The following is an 18,318-nucleotide window of genomic DNA, read 5'->3' as shown; positions in this document are numbered from 1 at the left end:
TAAGGGCACAAATGGTGATAATCACATAGTTTTTATAAAACTTTATTATTATTTTTAACACTTTCAAGTTGATATTCTTTATATGTTTCGTATATTTCATTTGTACATTTCACTCACATAGAATTAAACAACTTTCATGAAGTACTATAAAAACATAAATACCATTACCGGAATGTATCTCGTCCTTAAAAGTTTTCGATCAAAGCAGAAACAAAAGTTATTCGAAGAATAACCTTAGCCTAATCTTACTGTACAGATATACATACGTGCATTAAATATGTATAAATACAAACATTTTCTACCGTATAATCAGTTTCATAAGTGTTACCTGTCTTTAAACATATGAGCATACGTCTTTCTTTTCAAGACTGAATAGTCTCCAGTTAGTATTGAAGAAATTGACGTATCTATCTATGTCTCTTTTCATCTAAATGATGACAGAACCTTTAAAGTATTGTCTGTGATTTGTTAGTATTTTTTAGGAGAATAGATTATACAATGGAGTAAATTTAAAAAATGCAGACTATAATTTTTTTTTTCATTTAGGAGATGCAAATGGAAAATGCACAAAAAACCATAATATTCTCAATATAAAAAAAATAAAGGTTCAACCTTTTGAAGCAAGATAAATTTCTAAACTAATAAAATTATGGCGACAAAAATACAATTTGGATGTGATTATTATAAAAATCTCACATGTAAAAAATTAATTTATGTAAGCTGATGATGAAGACTTTTTTTATAAGTACATTTTATTCCAATATTTATTTGGTAGATTAGGAATCTAGGCATTTCAAAATACAAAGGTTAGGGGACTGTATGAGTTTTTGTGGTACGTTGGCGCACGTTGGAAGGCAAAGTTTGGAAATAAAAATCGGTTCACTGTGATGATTAGGACCAGGTAACGTTTTATGATTTTCCTCTACTTCGCATTGTAAAAAAAAAACTATCGAAAAACTGAAGTGTGAAAAAATATAAAAGGCTCCCTGCCGCATCTGATCTTTAGAATTTGGTTCAATATTTTAATTTAATACTTTTTAATTTTTTGTGATACTTGTTTTGTTTACGTGACGTCATACATGTGTTCAAATAGCCTCTTGAGAAGCTGTTAGTTTTCGAAATTTTCGGACGCACAATTAAAGTAGGAGGTATTGGGCCATCGGTCCCTCCCTAAATTTGAAGCTGGATCCGCCACTGAGCGACGAAGAAGTTGTCAGCACTGGAGAAGACACACGTGTTGAGCTGATTTTGTGTAGAGTCGCACGTTTCCACGAATTGCAAGTTGCGATGAAGCATGTTGGGGAGCGGGCAGAGCGGTGTGGCTGGTTGGGTGAGGGGGGGGGGGGAAGTGGCGCCAGAAATACAAAAACAACAACAGGGTGATATATTCTCCACCCTGGAAACTGTGTAAAGGTCCTTAGATTGAGTGGTACAATACGCAGTCCTCGGTTAAGTATTTAGTTTACACTGGTGTGTAAATAAAACCATACTGTCCTCTTATTTAACATGGAAAAAATATAACATATATACATATAACTGTGTAAAGGTCCTTAGATTGAGTGGTACAATACAGAGTCCTCGGTTAAGTATTGAGTTTAAACCGGTGTGTAAATTTAACCAAACGGTCCTCTTATTAAACACGGAACAGTATATCAAACTGTGTAAAGGTCCTTAGATTGAGTGGTACAATACACAGTCCTCGGTTAATTATTGAGTTTAAACTGGTGTGTAAAAATAACCACGCGGTCCTCTTATTAAACATGGAACAGTATGTCAAACTGTGTAAAGGTCCTTAGATTGAGTGGTACAATACACAGTCCTCGGTTAAGTATTGAGTTTAAACCGGTGTGTAAATTTAACCAAACGGTCCTCTTATTAAACACGGAACAGTATATCAAACTGTGTAAAGGTCCTTAGATTGAGTGGTATAATACACAGTCCTCGGTTAGGTATTGATTTTAAACTGGTGTGTAAATGACCATGCGATCCTCTTATTAAACATGGAAAAATATATCCAACTGTGTTAAAGTCCTTAGATTGAGTGGTACAATACACAGTCATTTTTTTAAATATTGAGCTTAAATTGATGTGTAAATGACCAAGCGGTCCTCTTATTAAATATGGAATAGTATATATCAACTGTGTAAAAGTCCTTAGATTAATTGGTGCAATACACTGTCTTCGGTTAAGAATTGAATTTAAACTGGTGTGTAAATATAACCATGCGGTCCTCATATTTAACATGAAACATCATTCTAAACTATTTAATGTCCATTTCGTGATTCAGTTTCTTCGTGAAAATAATAACAAGCGTAATGAACAAGAATTTCGGAAAGTATTTATTCTCTTACCAAAAACTTATATCTTAATTTTATAAATTGTAATAAAATGTAACTGAATACATTTTTCTAATTGTATCACTCTTATTATTGATAGCACTGTTGTTTAAACATTTTGTTGAGAGTTTTTTTTAAGTAGTTTATATGTTGAGATTTCTATGTTAATATGTATGAAAATTAAATTTTTCCTTTAATACGATAAGTAGGATATAGTTCTTACATTTTATTCTTAAATCGCTAGGTTTATATAGTTTTATTATTTAGGTTGGTTGAAACCTTCGTTAAATACCAGCAGAATTGATGTCTTCAAATAAAACATTAATTATTTTTTTTATATCGGAATTGGAACATATAGAACTGAAAAACTGTGTTCTACGGGTTCTCTTACAAATATTGAGTTGAAATTCATAGTTAAAAAAATCAATTAATAGAAAAATTAATTACCATAACAACTTTTTCGTGAATATCATTTAAATAAATGAAGTTTTTGGAACTAAATATATGTTGTAATTCATTTATAATATATATATATATGTGTTTTTGTATGTTTACACAAATTCGGATAATTGGTTTTATCAACAAAAAAACTTTAACGGAAATTATAAAATATAGGTAAGTTATTTAGTAACGATGAAGAAAAGTCAAATATAAATGGAGCAGCAGCGGGATTATCGAGGGAAGAAACGGAAGAACCCCGAGAATCGACTCCGTATCACCTTAGCAAGGACCACTGGTTCGACTACACGACTACCAGGAACCCTGTCTTGTTGAAACATTTATACTGATTTTGCTAGTCCTGCAGTTAACTGTAAAACTTTACAGTCCTCGGATAAAGCACCAGACACACCTTGTGTGAAGGTCCTCAGTCTGACCGGTCCTCTGATATGCTTACTAAAGTAATAGTCCTCGGAAGCTATGTTAGTGTTTGTGTATTCAGGTCCTCTATTTAAGGGTAACAAATGGGGTCCTCGAATAGGGGCCTAAGTACGTATAGGTGTGTGTGTGTGTGTGTGGTAGGATGGTGAAGCCTAACATGTAAATAAAACCTGTATGAGATAAAATAATTTTTAATTTCTGGATGTAGTAACAGCCACCTAGGATGAAATTTCTACCGTAAGGTTTAATAGAAGAAATTTTTTTTTTTTTTGGTCTTACAGAATTTTAGCATGATGTCGAAGCAGCATCATTGTAAAAGGGGAAGAGAGTGAGATGTTTTATTTGACCAATGAAAAGAGAGATTAAGGAATGTCTCCTTAAATGGTTGTGAAAAGGGTTGTTCCTGGAACATCAGCGAATTGTGTCATACTGTGGATGTTCAACTGATTGTTCGCAATGAAATGCTAAAATTTTTTAAACGAATGTTGGTCATAATAAATGTAAAATAAATTTTTAATTTTTTAGTTTTGTAATGTGTTCTTACTTTTAAATAAATGTATTAAACATACCCGATTATTTATTTCCTTGCATTACTAGTATTATCATTTAGCTACCTGTCTACCCGAGCGTCAGCTTGGCGCCACGAAGCCGGTGACTAGCGGGCCTGTTGTAGCATGCGCGTCATGACTGCAGCTCGAGTGCTTCGTGATGACACTTTGACGAGCTGTTTGTGGCAGGCTCAGACATTCCTGAGCACCTCATGGCGCCACAAAGTCGCGGACTAATGTACCTGTTACGACATGCACGGTCAAGTATATTGTTTGGGCCCTCTCAGCACTGCGAGACGACATTCCTGAGTGATGAGTCACGATGCAGGCAGTGCCTCGCGCCCTAATCTCTAATCACCTAGGTCATTAGTGGTTTTACGCGAGAGTGGTTTCCCATGTTTGGCTGTCAGGTTACATTTCTAACCCCACCCCTCACAGACCTGCTACGACATGCACATGAGTCATGCTGGGTTTTTCCGAAGACAATGGCACTTCCATGTACTACATTCCTATTGGCGGATACAACAAAAATACTCTGTTCCTAATGGTTTTTCCAAGAACAGGCAGGTCCGAGGCTATATAAGGCCGGGATTACCTGTCGGAGCTTCAGTGTGTTCTTAGAGTTTGAGTGAGCTAGTTCGTGTGTGAGTTTCACTGCTACCACGATTTCTACCGCCAACGCTACTTCGTGTTCTACAGCTCCACTTCATATTTTTCTGAGGTATGTTACATGTTTCGTTAACATTCTATGTTTCTCAGCTTTTTTGTACGTTATCAGCTAGCTAGTTTTTTTCTCTGTACACTTATATGTAGGTAACCAGAAATTTTTTCAGTTTAAACTTTTATCAGTATCTACTTTAAATATTCTAGCATTTTTGGGGTGTGAATTAGAGTAGTTTTGAGGTTATGTAATCAATCATTTTTAGTTAGCATTGAATATTTTTCAGCTTTAACTTTTATCAGTACTTTAAATATTCTACCATTTTTAGGATTGTACATGAAGGAGTAGCCTTGAGGTTATGTTTGCAACTTTTTTTATATAGTAACAATGCTAGTAGTTTAGGTTAGTAAGCTTGAGGGTATAGAGTTTTAAGGTTATGTAGGCAACTTTTTTATTTAGTAACATTGCTAACAGTTTAGGTTAGTAAGCTTGAGGGCTAGAGTTTTGAGGTTATGTTTTGCAACTTTTTTATTTAGTTACATTGCTATCAGTTTAGGTTAGTTGGCTTAAGGGCTAGAGTTTTGAGGTTATGTTTGCAACTTTTTCGTGTTGACATCTAGCTACATTGTATTCTTAATTCTTTTGTTATAGTTCTCCGTGCGTCGAGCTACCGTTGTGTGTTCCGTACGTTGAGACCGGTTTACCGATTGTCGTGATGATGGCGTCTACTGTTCAGAAATGCCGTTTCTGCTCTGTCTCCTTCACGGCATCTAAGAATTGCTACCGGCACGAGCGACAGTGTGCCGAGAACCAGCATCGTGACTACCAGCAGTGCCACCTATGTGGAAAGATGGTCGCACGCAGCGATAAGATGCAGCAGCACCTTGCATCATGTGCTGGAGCTGTTGCTACGACATCAGCCATGCGGTGTAGCTTCTGCTATAAGGCCTTCGCCCGTGCTGATTTTGCTAGACGACATGAGAAGTCGGCTTGCGGTCTCAACCCAAACCGCATAGCACATACCTGCGACAACTGTGCTAAGGAGTTCGCCAGGGCTGACAAATTGAAAGCCCACATCAAGGTATGCAAGGGGCCTGTTCCACCTCCAACAAAGAAGCAGAGAATGTCAGCAGTTAAGCCAGCAGTACTGCCTAAACCATCGACTAGCCGAACAAAGGTGGTGACCGGCGCGGGTTTGGCCAATACCCACGGCTTCATCACCGCCGAAGTGGGATTCAAGGGTAACTTGAAGACATATGTCGCAGTAAATACGTCAAGTTCTTCCAAGGACATCTGTACGTACCTGGACTCCATCAAGAACAAAATAATAAACCAACTTGTGGAGGATATTGAAGAGAACGGACCACTGAAGTTTAATATCGTGCTCGAGTGCGACTATGAAAAACCAGTAGATGCCAGTGAAGACAAGAGGGCCTTCAAAACCATGAATGTCCCCCTCTACGCAGTTCATGAGGTGGAGGAGGCAGTTACTGAGTCCATCTCAAAGATCTGCAAGGAGGAGGAAGACTACATGGGGAAGGGGTCCGGATGGACTTTGTCGGCCGTTAAGCGACTTCAACTACGAATAAACAAGCTCGATCCACTCCGTGCCAGCTCCTACATCGAACTGCCTACTTCCATCAAAGACAAATATGCAGTGATAAATCCGCAAAACCTCGAAGACCACATGTGCTTCAAGTGGTCAATTCTGGTCAAGTACGTCGAAGGATGGAATCCTTAACGTGTCAATCAGCGCTACCATGACTTGGAGGGGAAGTTCAACTTCACGAACATCGAGTTTCCTACTCCAATCAGGCAAATACCGCTGTTTGAAATACAGAACCCCGGAGTCTCCATCAACATCTACAGTATCGACGAGAACCTGAATGTTGTTCCTGCACGAGTCGCTCCTGAAGAAAAATATCATCATTTCGATCTGCTGCTCTTGGTCAATGACAATTCGTCCCATTTCGCCTACATCTCTAATTTTTCTGCCCTGGTTCGGTCCCAACTCACTACACATCATGATGCTATCCACGTTTGCAAAAGATGCTTCAAGCATTATGATGATCAGGATAGGGTTAGCGGGCTCACTGGCCTTCAGTGTTTGGAAAAACACAGTGAGCTCTGCAAACAGCATGCTGCTGTTAGGATGGAAATGCCATCGCTTGATGAAAATGGCCAGCCTCCTGTTCTGAAGTTCAAAAACTTCCATCACAGTGATAAGATGCCCATCGTGGTATATTGCGACTTTGAAGCTATTCTGGAGAAAATCCATACGTGTCACCCGAATCCTGATGAAGCATACATGCTGCAGTACCAAAAGCATAAGGCATACAGCTACTGCATTTACGTGAAAGCAGATAACTCCATCATTCCTGCACACCTCACTTCTTCACTTCCTTCACAGCCTGAATTGTATCGCGGTTGTGACGCAGAAGATAAATTCATATCCCGCATTGTGGAGATTGGACATGATGTTCAGAAAATTTTTTCTACATCTGTTCCTATGACTCCGCTCACACATGCACAGAACATTGCTTTTCTGCAAGCAAGTGTGTGTTGCTACTGTGGAGGAAAGTTTGGAGGGGCTGTAAAGAAAGTTCGTGATCATAATCACTTCACTGGCGAATTTATTGGACCTGCATGTAATGACTGCAACCTTCTCAGGCGCAGACCGAAAAAGTTGATTGTGTTCTTCCACAACCTGGCATATGATCAGAACTTCATTATCAGGAAGTTGGGGTACGACACTAAAGACATCTTCATCATTCCGAATTCGGAAGAGAAGCTGATAACTTTTTCCAAGAAGTTACATGATAAGTTCAGCATTCAATTTGTCGATACCTTCCGTTTTATGAGTCGGGGTCTTGCTTCGCTCGCTGAGTTCTTGCCTGCAGACAAGTTTGTCAGTACTACTGAGTTTTTCGCGCCTGATGAGTTGGAGTTGTTTACCCGCAAGGGTGTCTTCCCGTATGATTTTGTGGATTCTTTTGCTCGACTAGATGATACTAGTCTTCCATCCATCGATGATTTCTACAATAGTCTGACTGATTCCATGATTTCAGAGATGGAGTACGCACATGCGGTGAAAGTCTGGGACAAGTTTCAGTGTGCTACTTTGGGGAAGTACGCTGACTTGTACCTAAAGCGGATGTTCTGATTTTGGCGGATGTATTCGAGAATTTCCGTTCCATATGTTTGGATACATACAGCCTAGATCCGTCTCACTATATTTCTTGTCCAGGGTTCGCTTTCGATGCGATGCTTCGAAACACAGGTGTACAGCTAGAGCTTCTTACCGATTATGATATGTACATGTTTGTGGAGGCCGGTATTAGGGGGGGAGTAGCGCAAAGCATTAAACGTCATTGCGTAGCCAATAACTCCTACGTACCAGAAACACATGATGCATCCAAGCCATCCACATTCCTGGAGTACATTGATGCAAATAATTTGTACGGGTGGGCGATGTCTCTGCCGCTCCCAATTCGGCATTTCCAATGGGCAGACACATCAATTGATGTCGTGTCTGTCCCAGATGATTCTCCTACAGGCTACATTATTGAGTGTGATGTGGAGTACCCTCCCGAGCTCCCCGAAAGTCATAAAGACCTGCCATTTCTCCCCGTAAATCAGTGTCCGCCCGGCTCAAATCAATCAAAGCTGATGACAACACTTGAAAATAAAGAGCACTACATTGTCCACTACAAAAACCTACAGAAAGCGGTATCTCATTGACTGAGAGTGACTAAGATACACCGAGTCCTGCAGTTTGAGCAGTCGGCATGGTTGGAGCCCTATATTCGGCTGAATACCAACAAGCGGAAAGCAGCAGCCAACGAGTACGAGAAGGAGTTCTTTAAGCTCGCTGTGAACTCGACATTTGGTAAACTGATGGAAAATAAAAGGCGGAGGCTCAAAATGGAGTTGGTGTGCTCTGAGAAGAGGTTCAAGAAGTTGGTGTGTCGTCCGTCCTTCAAGGACCGTACAATGTACGAACCGAATTTGTCTCTAGTCCACCTTAATCATGAGACCATCATTTTCGACAAGCCTATTTATGCCGGACTGGCCGTACTAGATCTTTCAAAGACTCTCATGTACGACTTCCACTACAATACCATGAAACCCCGTTACCATGACAATATTCACCTGATGTATATGGATACAGACAGTTTTGTGTATGAGATCCAGACAACAGACTTTTACTCAGACCTCAAAGCCGACCCTACACTGATGGCTAAATTCGACACCAGCTACTACCCTTCCGACCACCCATGCTTCTCCCCCATCAACGAGAAAGTTGTCGGTAAATTCAAAGATGAATGTGGGGGAGAAGTGATGGAGGAGTTTGTAAGCCTACGGGCTAAACTGTACGCCTACAGGTGTGGTGGTAAGAGCGAGAAAAAGGCCAAGGGCATCCAGCGATGTGTGGTCAAAAACCACATAACATTCGATGATTACCTGGATGCCCTGCAAGACCACCGCACAATGAGGGCAGGCGTTAGAGCAATTCGCTCCCGTCAGCACATACTCTATACCGAGTACAGTAATAAGCTGGCCATAACGTGGGAGGACGACAAACGGCTGATCTGTGAAGATGGTATCCACACAGTCCCCCACGGATATGTTGGAGGCAACGAATAATTTTTTTTTTGTAAAATAGTTTTTGATTTAAATAGTTTGGCAGTTTGGTAGTTGTTTCCATTTGTTGTATAGTTTTTCTGGTTTGTGTTTTATAGTTTTCATTTTGTTGTACAGTTTATGTTTTTGCTGTACAGTTTCCATTTTTGTTGTACAGTTTTCCATTTTTGTTGTACAGTTTTCCATTTTTGTTGTACAGTTTATGTTTTTGATGTATAGTTTCCATTTTTGTTGTAAATTTTCAGTTTTTTGATGTGTAGTTTCTGTTTTTGCTCCATTTTGGTTGTGTAAAATATGTTCTTAATTTAGTAAATACAATTTTACCTACATATTGTTTATTATTTTTAATATAGAACCAATATCCCACGAGGTACTGATACTTATAAATGTCTTACAGAATGGTGAAATGTAATTATACACAAACATTAAAATATCTGCTTCCATGCAGCTTTTAAAACATGAGTACGCAAACATGAGAAGAGAATATTACTTGTGAGTTAGGACTCTGAAAAATTTCTGGTCCGCTAAGATGGAGTGATAAATGTTTTTAAAAATATGATTACTTTAACTATCGCATCCACAACGATAGTATTAATAACATATATTTTAGTTAAAACCTATAAATGATAAGACTTTATGAAAAAATGACGTTAACAACAAAATGACTGGATTTTTGTGGATTTTGGCTTATAAGGTTCATAAAAATGTTGGTAGAGAGTTGAAACTCGGCCTTATATACACTAACGTACTTCATAAACCTACACCTGGTGACGACATCCATCAGATGAAATCAAGATGGCGGTCTCCACTAAATAAGATGGCTGCCTCCGCAGACAACGATGGTATATATTTTTTTATTTTGATAATAAATTTATTTTAAAGAATGTGGTGTAACGAAAAATTGTAACAGGAATGAGTGGGGTGTTCGATGATGATGTCATTGTAACAGAGGAGCGGGGTGCTAGATGGTGTATTCGTAATGTAGAGGAGTGGGGTGTTTGATGCGTAGGTTTTTTAATTAAAATTTTATTAAATAATATATTTTTTAAATTTTATTTTAAAATTTTGATTATTTAATTTTTTATAAATTTTTAATTTTTTTCATTAAAATCGGATAATAAATAAAGATTTTCAAGATGGCGGACGAAACTTGAAATGTCGGAATGTTCTAGAAAACAAAATGGCGGATAAAACAAAATGGCCGCCGGAAGTGACGTAATCCAATATGGCCGCCGGAAGTGACGTAATCCAATATGGCCGCCGGAAGTGACGTAATCCAAGATGGCCGCCGGAAGTGACGTAATCCAAGATGGTCGCCGTGGCTCCCCGGCTCCCCCTTCCCCCTCCCCTGCCCTCATATGAACTATATTTACCTACTATTATAACTTCAATATACATAATTATTTATAGTTAGTTATATCTTAATTTAAGAAGGATTAAATAGCATGTATTAGTGTTTGGAATTAGGCTTTTCTATGGGGTATTTGTCGTAAAATTATTTATTTTTAGGATTCAATTTTTTAATAAATAAAATATTGTTTTCTAAATGCAAAATCATTTCAACTTTAGTCTTTTAGAATTTTAGGAAAATAATTTTTTTTATTTATTTATATATGAAAAAGACTAAACGGAAAAGGTCAATTTTAAAATGCGCAAAACTTTATTTCATTTATTTCGGTTTTCAAAGTCTTCTAAACCATAAATAATATTTTTTAAGTGATAAAACCAATATTTAACTATCTTCTAATTAATTGTTTTGGTTTTTATTATGATTGCTACTAGCAAAAATACAGAATAACAAAAGCAAGGTTATTTATGAAACTATTACTTAAAGAAAGTCAGAAAGAAGCTTATTCGTAAAATTATGCAAAAGCATTAACCGTATAATTTCAGTTGTTTCCTGATGATATGTGTGTTTCGTACACTCATAAGTCGAATTATGCCTCAGGCAGTAGGTCACAAATGAGAATGGTAGTATTTTTTTTCTTACTTTGTGGTTTAACATCTTGGTCGAAGGCCATGCAAATTTTGCGTCTTCAAAATACGATGAAGCAGTACCGTTGTCTCTCCGTGCATTATCTTCCTGTCATAATTTTCCTTGCGGGATGCGGAAGGCAAGGTAGTCTCTACAACTGCAGGGGGAGGGGTAGATGAGGCTCCGTTGTGGTCGTAAGCCACGGTGTAGCGAGGATTGTGGGAGGGGCAAGGTTTCAGGAGAATATCTTGTTCTTGTAGTGAGGTCTTGACCCGAAACCCAGGTGTATGCTGCATAAGCCCCCTGGCAGACTACGTAACCAGGTCGATGCATTGCTGTATACCATTCCTACAAAACAACTCGAAGCCGCTGCAAATGACGAGAATATTTAGACATTTTTGTAATCAAACTAACGGCGTGGTTCTGAAGAAAGAAAAATTATAAATAAAGTCTCGATTATAACTTTATCTCCATTCTTTTCACCTTTTAAGAAAAATTAAATACTTTACAAACTTAGAAAATCTTTCTGCGCGTGTTAAGGAGGTGAGAAAGATACATAGGATATATTCTATGTTTCAGAATTTTTTTTATTTTTAAAATTTTTCTCTTTTTGTTAAGGGAGAGATCAAACATTACGATTTCCAAAGACCACAAAATTGTGTGAAGTAAGAGTATTAGAACATTTGTAGTCATTCCGAAGAAAGTGGATTCAATAACAAACGCCAGTGACTAAATATGGCAAAATATTTGTATCAGCAAGTCACTTTCGGTATTCAATTAAATTATATATAATGCCATTTCAAAGCCAAATTTTTAATATTATTTTATGTAAAATGGTTTTGGCCTGAAAAATCATTGAACATGTGATATGGCAATGTTGGTTACTTTTTCTCCCTTTTAAATAAATTAATTTTGACTTGCTTTAAATTTCACAGCACATACTTTAAAATTTATTCATACGAACACGATATATACATACACAAAACATCATATTTATGTATTTGTAAAAGTTTTTTTTTTCTTTTTCTGTTTAACCGAATTTCGTTGGAAGTGTGTTTTCTGATGGTCTAGAACCGTATTCAGTGGAGGTTCTTAGGTTACTTTCGGAAATGCTCGAGCATCTTTGGCTAGTCTTTCATCGCATCCTCGGGTCTTACAATATTCCATTGCGGCCTAGTGCAGAATGAAATCGTCGGATTTCAAGGTGGTCTGTGCTGTATCGATTGAAGGATTCATATCGGCAAGAAAAACAACGCATTTACACTCGTCAATTCGGTGTTCCTGACCACCGGTACTTGGTCAGTGCTTTTCTTGGAACATTGATTTTTAAAGGCTGTGTCGTAATTGGCCGAAATCCGAACACTTTTCATTAACCGTGTACAGCAAAAAAAATTCTTTATGTCAAAATAAATACATAGAAACACATTGTTTGAAAAATACTAAATAAATCGAGGCGTATGCATATCGCCTTTGATTGTTATTTTTAATATTTTTAAATCATTCAATACTTATGTTAATTTTGAGAAACGTTTTTTTCCCCGATCGTATTTTAGGGGCCAGTAGCTAGCAACGTTTCACAGGTTTTTCGCGCATTTCACGCATTTCACGATTTCGTTGTGGTGGAATTACTGTTTTTGCACTGTTTTAATTAACCTGTGTAGGCTGTAAACAGATGTGTCTGAAAATTTTTTTGCATGATCATAACTTTATAGTGGCTCATAGTCAAGACCCCTTTGTTATGAAAAAGAAAGATATTTTAAAAGTCCGTTTGCTAAGCTTAACCACCCTACCTCTTCTTCCGGTACCAATACGTAAATATACATTAACTAGCGTAAAAACGAGCAGTGTGTTTGAATTGAAGTAATTAGTCAACATTTTTCGCAACTTTCAAAGTTTCTTATAAATAATGACACTACATACCTACTGAGACCGGACTCAGACTAATAGCATAATTCCCATTGTGATACATTCGTGGTACTAGTTCTATTAATTGTTCTGATGCACGATCATATTTTGAGCGGTGATCGTAGATCAGTGTGAACTATACGTTGAACCGAGTGGTCCATCGGTTCAGGCCGACGACCAGGGATCAAAACTTCAGTTCAGAAGTGTTTACAAACAAATAAATATATTTGTTGATTTTTCATTGCCTAAAGCTTAAGGATTAGCATGTTAAACTCCAAAGAGCTTAAGCTTAAGCTTTTTTTGGTGATAGTGATTTTATACATTTGCTTATAGAATGTAAGTTTCAGAAATGGATTGTTAGGTTATATTGAGAAAGTAATAGTTAATTTATGTGTGAATTGTGGAGCACACAGATTCTCATATGTTTTGTGACTTGGACAAATAAATGTAAACATTAATTTTTTCGATGATGGTTCGGAACTTGAAGACATGCTGTAAATGTGTTGGTTAACATGCATTTTGCAGAAATCCCGAGTTCACGCGTGTATGCAACGAGAAGTAAACTATTTATGGAACTAGACGAGGATAATTTTGTTCGGAAATTTCGCTTATTAAAAATAACCGTAATGGAGATGTTGCACCTGATTGAAGAGCATTTAAAATAGTTTATAACCGACTTCAAAAAAGGAAGAGGTTCCCAATTCGTCTGTAATATTTTTTTATGTTTTTTACCTCACAACTTTCGACTGGGTGAATGATTTTGATGATTCTTTTTTTACTGTGGTCCCATTTAAATTTTGTCCAGTCCTGACCATTGCATCCATTATAAAACCATAAAGTCTTAAATTTGCGTTAAGTATGTGCGCGACAAATTGACAAATAACTTAATATCATGCCAACCGATTTCAATGATTCTTTTTTTTATTGGAAAGGATGTACTTCAAGGGTAGTTTAATGAGAGTTTGGTTAGGTTCTGATTATGGGATCCAGGACAAAGTAACGGAACTCTTCAATTCTCAGGAGCAAATTAACGATAGTCGGCCGAATATTTTATAGGCTGTCCGGATATTTTTATCATCTACCGTAACGTGGATCAAGCCGAGACGGTTTGCACGTTGCTCTTCTGTCTCTTTGCATAGAAGATCGTGTATCACGCTGAGTCGGTGGGCACGTTGCTCCTCCGTCTCATTCGATAGACGATCGTTGATCAAGCCGAGACGGTGACTACGTTTTTCGATATTTTCCCTGTTCAACACTTTTTCATGTAAAGCCGCATTTTCGAAAGTCTATTTTTGCGCTCTTCGCAAGTCTCTTTTGAAATTGTCCTCGAGGTAGATTTCCTCTGTTGAGATAGGCGTTTCTCTCTGACTTCGTTTGTTTTATTTCAACGGCGCTTTCTCATATGAGCAGCACGTTTAGTAGGTCTACCCATATTCAGACAAATTAGTTAGTTACTAAAAATCAAAAAATTAACACAAATTTTAACAAAAAAATGATTTCAAAAAAAAAACTATTCCAAATCAAATTAATATGCACTAAAAAGTAAAAAAATAATTTTGTATTCTTCTACAACTTAATCAACTTACTTTTTCTACTCATCAATATGTATTTACAATCTATGTGATTACCACGCAATAAGGCATAATGTAAATACAATTATTGTTATTTTTGGAGTGGGTGTCAGCCAAGGAAACACTACAATATACCTAGCAATAATAATACGAAAATACTTAAAGAAAATTTTTTTTTACAAACTAACTTTTATACGAACGACAATATACTGTGAGTACTGTGATAGTATACTAATACCTAATAAAACCCATTTACAAATAAACTTTCATACGACAATATCATGTGACAATATCTGCCACCTTGAAACGACATAAATAATACCTAATTAAACCAAACAAACGAACTTTAATACGACACTCTGCTGATACATAATGTAGCAAACGGTGATACGAAAATATGGGTAATAATAAACACAAGGACTTACCGTAAGAAGGACGGTGTATGTATGTGTTGAGTTAGATTTGAAGTGTGACATCAATTCATGCACTCCCATTGCACAAATCTTTCAAAGATAATATCAATTAATGATTATGGCTTAGTATTTTACCTTCAATGTTATTTGCTTTAATATATTTTTAATACTATAAAAACTTATTGCCTCCGTTTCACTGCCTCTAGGATCAAATACCGGAAAAAAAAGTGAAAGAATTCTACATAATTATTTACGTTATTTAAGCGAAGCTTCTTACATCAAAATTATTTGTTATGAATCAATGAATTTTTCTATGATAAAACATTACCTACTCCCTTTTCTCACCCTTAAAAGACGAAATTCGGAAATAAATTATAAAATAAAATTCGTAAACTTATGTGCTTGTTTAATCTTAATTTATAACCGTTAGATATAGTAAATTTAGAAATATGCATTTTTTTTACTTCTAACGTTACCCCTTTATTCCCCTTAGGGGATGATACTTGCAATTAAGTAAAATAATGATTTTTAGTTTATTATATTAGCTAACCATTTAATTCTGATAAAACTTAATTTGTTTCAGAGACACCATTTTTAAAAATAAATGAAAACTTAACTCGTTATCATCTCTTTAAAATAAGAATTTTTATAACCGCAAAAAATAAGCGATATCGTAACTTTGGATGCATATATTTTCTTTCAGTATTTTAGTTCCAGTTCTAATTGAATTGGAAGTGTTCCATTTTTTTGTTTCCAAAACACACCTACCCCATTTACCAACCTTAAAGTTTGAATAAAGCAAACTGGTAGAACAGTGGTTCGTAGTTTTTTATTGTGTTTGATTAAATTTGAAGCTTAAATATATTATCTTAAAACCATATCCACCCCTTTTTTTACACCGTATGGCTGGAATTCCGTAAAATGGTAAAATTGTAGTTGGTATTTTTCGTATGTTTATTATTGCTAACACAAATTTGCTATGCTTAATAATTTAATTTGGAGATAGCAATTTAATTCAAAATACACTTACCATTTTTCATTTATTACGGGTTGATTTGCACAAAATATAAAAATTGTGGTTATTAGTTGTCTATTATTATTATTGGTACCCAATATCACTTAATACGCTTTATTAAATTTAGAGTTTTAATTATTAATCTTAAAACATACTTACTCTTTTATCACACCTTAAGGTTTGAATTTCGCAAAATATAAAAATCTGTTTAGATGTTTTCGTATGTTTATTATGGTACCCACAATCATTTAGTACGATTATTAAGAAATGTCAGATAAATAATAATCTTAAAAACATACATCTTTTTTACAACTTAAATGTTGAATTTTGCATAATGTAAAAATTTTCGTTGGTAGTTTTCGTGTGTTTGGTATAATTCAATATAAATTATTACATGTGATTAAATTCGGAAATAAAACAATTTAACTTTAAAATATACATCCCCGTTTTTAACGTCTTATGAGTTGAATTTTGAAAATTAAAAAATTGCGAAGGGACGTTTTTAAATGTTTACTAGCTGCAGTACCCGGCTTTTCCCGGGCTTAACGCCGGGTGATATATTGTCCGCGAGTTACAGCAAAATGGATAGCGATATGTCCAGTGTGGTGGACATTACGAAATGACACATAATTACTGTTTGTGTATCTGTGACCTATGGCTTCCTGTTTACCCATGGCGATCGGTTGAAAGGTTTAGAAATTGATGCGCTACAGCGCCATCTAGCGGCGAGTTAAAAAAAATGTTTAGCATAAAATCCTTCTCCATGATAAACACACTTTGATGTGCCAACTTTCATGGCGATCGGGCAAACGGTGTAAGAGTTTATCGACGTCATACATACCAACATCCAATTATATAATATTCTTATATTTCGAAATTTTGGGGCTTTCACTTTTGCGGAAAGAGGATGTTTAGGACCTCGAATGGTTTGGAACACTCCATCTCGAAAGAATAGATAGGCTATTTGAATTTCCTGAAATTGTCGAAATTTTGGGGCTTTTTTCCCAGAGGGGGGCGGGGGGTTCGAGGACCCTGAATGGCTCGAAAACACTAAAAATCGAAAGAGATAGATTTTAAAAAATTTTTAAACTTTCGAAATTTTGGGGCTTTAACCACCCGGGAGGGAGGGGTGATGTTGAGGACCCCGAATGGCTCGGAAACACTCCAAATCAAAAGAAATATAAAGGAATATAAGAATGTAGGCATTTACTGTACTCCTATCTACCATAATAACAATATTTAGCAAATAGAAAGCTTATTACCTACCTATGAATAATTATCTAAATAAATTAATAAATAACTGTATGTTTAAGAATTTACGTAGGCCTACATACATAATAGTAAACTTCAAACTATATACACCAAAAAAAACCAAGGATGTTTTTGAAACTATTTTTTATTTGTCATAACGTTTAAAACATTTGTAGGAATTGTTTATATGTAAAACTGTTGTGGCAATATTCCGCTTATCCAAAGGAGTATAGAAATGAATAGAGATATCACTCCCTGTACACACCACAAATCTTTGAATTAAGTAAAAAAAAAAAAAAAAAAACATAGTCCAAAATGAAACAAAAAGTATAAATAACAACTAATTTGACAAAAACATTTATACAACTGGAATAACAATGTTAACATCCGACTGAAATTTAATAGAAGTATGTAGGTAAGAATATATATATATATAAGAAATCAAATGAAATTAAAACGTACATAAATAAAATTATCTCACACTCAACCAAACATAATGTTTAGTATGAAATAAAGGAAGTTGGCAATTACACGAAACTATTCTAATTAACAAAAAAAAAAATCAACTTTCCTGAAACAGTAAAATTCAAATTTTTCAACAATATATTACATAATTGACAAATATTTCTGGTCTTCGGTCTCGGCAGCCCTAAGAGACGCTTGACGCTCAACAGATAATTTATAAACACTAAACAACTCCTTGCAAATAAGTAGGTACTGTAAAAAAATTACAATAATGGCAAATAGAAAATATTTGTAGGCCCTACCGACCTATGAATAAATTTCGAAGAAATTTATAAGTTTAATTATTTATGTACCTACATAATATTATACTTGAAACTATCCACACAATAAAAACCTAAGAATGCTAGTGAAACTAATTTTTTTATTTGTTAATACTTAAAATACATATGTTTCCAAAATGAAACAAAGTATAAATAATGACCAATTTGACCAAAAAAATTGTACAACTAGAATGACATTGAAAACATACACTTGAAATTTAAAAGAATTATGAGTTCCCTAGGTATGGAGAAAATATATAAGAAGAAATTAAATTTAAAAAATGGGTGCGTGTACTTCGGTACGAGCATGAGAAGTTATACTTCTTTGGCATCAT

The sequence above is a fragment of the Bacillus rossius genome, chromosome 14 (genome assembly GCF_032445375.1).
Source record: "Bacillus rossius redtenbacheri isolate Brsri chromosome 14, Brsri_v3, whole genome shotgun sequence".
Lineage (NCBI taxonomy): Eukaryota > Metazoa > Arthropoda > Insecta > Phasmatodea > Bacillidae > Bacillus > Bacillus rossius.
The sequence above is the reverse complement of the archived record's forward strand: the minus strand, read 5'-3'. Positions refer to the sequence as shown.